The sequence below is a fragment of the Phalaenopsis equestris genome, unplaced genomic scaffold, assembly GCF_001263595.1.
Source record: "Phalaenopsis equestris unplaced genomic scaffold, ASM126359v1 Scaffold000098, whole genome shotgun sequence".
NCBI lineage: Eukaryota > Viridiplantae > Streptophyta > Magnoliopsida > Asparagales > Orchidaceae > Phalaenopsis > Phalaenopsis equestris.
The window spans coordinates 190,896-196,174 of NW_018164540.1; positions in this window are offsets into that span (position 1 = coordinate 190,896).

Genomic DNA, 5,279 nt, shown 5'->3' on the forward strand with positions numbered 1-5,279 from the left:
TGTGATAATAAAATTCCAATCATACATGTCATAAAATAATGTTGCACTCAAACATTAACTATTAATATGTTTTAGCTTCCATGATAACTATTCTTTTAAAAGCTATCAGAAGCTCTCTGTTTGGGAATCATTTTGGAAACACAGTAATCTGGGATGGTGTTTACCATTATAAATTTTCTTAAGAAAATACTTAAATAAATCTTAAAAGCATAAATTTTGCTCATATATTTGCTCCAACATTATTTAAATTTTTAGTTTAACCTTGGGGATAGCTATTACTATACATGGTAGTAATGAGGCCTTACAAAAATATAATATATATAGACATTTATCAATACATATAATATTTAAATACCCTTTAGGGGTATAAACAAGTAGAGTTGAGCTCGAGAGAGCATTGACTTGAGCTTGAGCTTGATTAATTAATTAATTAAGTTTGGGCTCGAGCTCAAGCTTAGGTCTACAAGTTCGAGCTGACTCGTAAGTCTCTGCTTGTTTATTATAAAAAAAGACAATAATATTAATTTAATCTATTGTTATAATAAAATGATAAATAAAATAAGTAATTATAACATATAAGTAATAAAATGTGAAATATGTTTAATAATTTAAAGAAAAAATCTTAAAATCTAATAGATTTTGATTACATTTCATATTATTATTTTTTTAAATGAGCAACCTCGAGAGCTAACAAGTTGAGTGGGATGTGGCTTGAGCTTTGTTTGTTAGCATATCGAGCCCAGCTCAAGAGACACTTTTTCAGCCGGTCTCGATCCAAATCATCTTGGCTCATTTAGTTAGACCCCATGATAGTGATTTAATATACCAAAAGAGAAACAATAGTCAAGCACATGATTGTTTACCCCTCCATATGGATAGATACACGTATTACTCATGCCTTGAGTGAGATAAAATTTTAGAATTAATCAGTAAGCAGTAATTTCATAATAAGGAATTGGATTGAGTGAACTAGATGGTAGATCAAATATTAATGCATGACAAAAATCAAATGTTGCTTGTTGGTAGACAAAAAAATAAAGCTTGGCAAGAATTTTGAATATAAGATATTGGCGAGCGATTGACTTGATAATTCTCTTAACAATAGAGCATGTCATGAAGTCTAAAAGGTTGGTGTCCATTGTTGGTGATAAAAATAATGTCAAAAGTTAGTTATCAGTGACGATCGAAAAATCCACAATAAATGTTAAAAATTTGACACTGCTTGATAATTGATTTGATCATTGTCATGGTAAATATGGGACTAAAGGGCTAAGAAGACATGTCTTTGACATTAGTTGCCAATGGATTTTGAACATCAATTATCTGCCAATATCAAGCAATGATTAAAAAAATATCATTATAGATGAGGTAATTGTAAACATTGAGCTTAATCTTTCCTTTAATAAAATAAGAGATAAGTTGATTAAGAGGATGGACAATGGTAGCTGACAAATATTGGACACTAGTCTTCATCAAGCATTAAGCGATGATCGAAGATAAGTGTCATGGGTTATTGGCTTAATTATTTTTCTAATGAAATGATTGGCCAAGAAATTGAAAAACAAATTGGCGTTAGTTATCAATGGATACCAAACATCAATTGTAGGTAAGTTTCAGTTAGCCAATAATGGACAATTGACTTGGCATTTTTTCATGTTAATGAGAGTTACCTCACTCTCCACCTCTCTCTCGCTCTTTATTCTCATTCTCTCTCTTCTCTTTCTTTCATTCTTCTCTTTATCGCTCTCTCTTTCTCCCTTTATATATCTCCCAGTCTCTTTGTTGCTCTTGCTTGCCCACCTCTTTTCACTCTCTCTATCTCAACATGTCTATTTCTAGGTAACATTTTACAACTCTCCCCAAATAGAGGTTAAGTAGGAAGGGAGGTAGTATGATCAAGATGAAGAGCATTATATATTAGTGATTAATAGACCTTAGATATTAGTCATTAGCATACATCGAGTAAATGTTAGCATGAAATGTCAGAAGTCAAGCGATGATGGGTAGCCATCATGCCAATGAGAAGATTAGCAATTGAGAAGAGGGACATGATGTATTAATAATTAATGGATGATGGGTATTGATTGTCCTAAAGCTTCATGTGATGATCAATTGAAAAAAATAGAGGTTAAGTAGGAAGGGAGATAGTATCATCAAGATGAAGAGCATTATATATTAGTGATTAATAGACCTTAGATATTAGTCATTAGCATACATCGAGTAAATGTTAGCATGAAATGTCAGAAGTCAAGCGATGATGGGTAGCCAACATGTTAATGAGAAGATTAGCAATTGAGAAGAGGGACATGATGTATTAATAATTAATGAATGATGGATATTGATTGTCCTAAAGCTTCAGGTGATGATCAATTGAAAAAAATAGAGGTTAAGTAGGAAGGGAGGTAGTATGATCAAGATGAAGAGCATTATATATTAGTGATTAATATACCTTAGATATTATTCATTAGTATGCATCGAGTAAATGTTAGCATGAAATGTCAAAAGTCAAGTGATGATGGGTAGCCAACTTGACTGTTTCATTGATTGGATAGGAGACTATGCCACTAAAATGATGTGTCAAACATTAATGGTTGACAACATTACACATTCATTATTAGCAAGCATCATGTGATGATTGATGGTGAAGACATAAATTAACATCAAATGTTAAGCACTAAGAGGTGATTAGCATGACTAACCTCTTAGCCAAATGGAAGATCCAACAATTAAAAAATGTCAAAAAGAAATTTGAACATGCAAAATCCCGAAGGTTATTGTGGTTCCAATGATAATAAGAGCTTCGGAATTATCAAATACTTGAACTCTCTCCACCGAAGTCTATAAATGTGTCAACATATTTATAATGGAAGTGACATTCTTATTATTTCTATGAGAATTCAAAAAATTCTTACCCGCAATTTATTCAAATATGTTATCATTAATCATTTTATATTTTGTGGACACCTCGGTGACTTGTTGAAATTTGAGATGAGTATGACTTATTAGATTGATTTCATCAAGAATATTTTGGAGAATGCTTAATCATCTATTTACATTGAGAAAATATTTTTTTTATTTATGATTATGAGTACATGATTTAAGTCTGCTTCGATTAAAATTCACATGATTTTAACATTATCTTGGCCATAAATTTACTAAAATTACAAAACTTACATGTCTTTGAAGTTGATTAATAAAGCTTTCATCTCTATTGTGACGTTTAAGATATGAAAATTACTCAAATATTCTTAATTTCTTCAGTCAAAATATATCAATCAGATATAAAAGGATTTTAATCAGTGTTGACTTGTGATTGTGGGGCTATATGCATGTAGCTATAGATCCCTGAAAATTTCCATGAAATAAGCCTTCTCTTCCTCGAAAAAAATGTGAGGTGTGGATAACTCCACGTCCGGACACTGACCCGAATGCAGCCACGCTGTCGTGGATTGCACAGAAGCCAATCAATCGTCGAGATTTCACTCCATGATTCTACATAAATCTAATTAAGCCTAACAATAATTTTATCAAAGTTTAATCTTTATTAAATTTAAATGTAGTTTAACAAATTTATTTTTCTAATAAATTCAAGTATGAAATTCTAATAATTCTCAACAAGCACCATGCCATCCACAATAAAGACCATGTCACAATCATATTTATAGCTGGAATTGTAATTATTGCAACTATCAAATACATCAATGATAGCTGTAATTCACATTCACGAACAAGGAGAAAGGACCAATGTCGGCTTTCTCGAATTTGTCTTTCCTAATTAATTATACAAGAGTTTGCATTATAAATAAAAGGATATAATTTCTTATAAATAATTTTATATTTTTCAATTAATTTTAGCCGTACGCATTGGCTTAATTTCCTACACTCAATAATAACATTTTCAAATTTAAATAAATAAAAAGAAGATGACATTAAATATATAGGCAAGCTCGCATATATAATAATTGAAGTTTAGGCATTGGATATGTAAATAGAAAAGAAATGAGTTGTATATATGTATGTAAATCTTCATATTTATTTGTAACAATGTTAACTTGAAAAATGGAACGAGAAAAGATTACACGCAGAAAAATAACAGAGCGACACACAGATTTACGTGGTTTGGGTAATTTGTCTATGTTCACGGAACTGCAGAGGATTTTATTTCTTCGAGGAATTACACCGTCAAGCGTCTTAACATTTACAAAAAAAGTCTCTATTTTCTTCTCTCAATTCCTCTCTCTCTCTCTCTTCCTCTCTTAGAGGACTTGGCTTGGTCTTGTTTGGCTTAGTTTCTTTATGACAAATCATAAGAGACTATTTATAGAAACCAAGAGAGCGGTAGTTGGAAGGTAGGTGAGCTGTAGTTGGGAAGGTATGTGAGCGGTATATGAGATTCTTAATTAGAAAGCTAATTAAATTGAGGTGAATCGGGTCTCCACATTAGCCAACAATGCCAATCTCTTAAAATTTACACACCACATGCCGAGCAATTATATTGGTAACAAGAAATAAATGAGAATCATATGCTTTAAGATTTGCTACTCGAAAATTTAAAAAATAATGTAATACATTATTAAGTAATTACTTTTTATATTGTAATTAGATTTGATGAATTTTTAATAAGCAAAATTTTCAATATGATAAAATTTAAATAAAGGATATTGTAACCAGAATTTTACCTAGCATTTTTGGATGGGTACAAATGTGATTTTACAATTCAAAAATCATTTTGCGTAAAGATATTTTAACTATTGAATTTGATGTCATTTAAAATTCATTCAATCACACACGAATCTTTATGTAATTTTAAAGTTAAATTTATGATTGTTTGATTTCCAATTTTAACAAATTTATAGCCGAACTAAACGTGTTGTCCACACAAACCTAATGTAACCAAAAGTAGTTTAATTTGAGTCTAGATAAATCAAAATCAAATAATTGCAATATGGGGAAGAATTTTAAAACTTCAATTACAAGTTCAAATAATCTTTAAAACTTGCATGCTTATAATCAATCCAAATCCTCAACAACAACAACAATAAGCATTTCTCCCAATAAGTGGAGTCGGATATAAGAATCCTTTATCTCCATTGAGTTCTATTGAGTGTTATATTTTCATTTAATTCTAATAAATTAAGATCATTTTTTGATATAATATGCCTATGTTTTTTTAGGTCTACCACCACCTTTCTTAGTATAAGTCAAATCCAAAACATCTACTCTTCTAACAGGATCATCCGATGGTTGATGTTTAATGTGACTGTCGGCACTATTTTTGG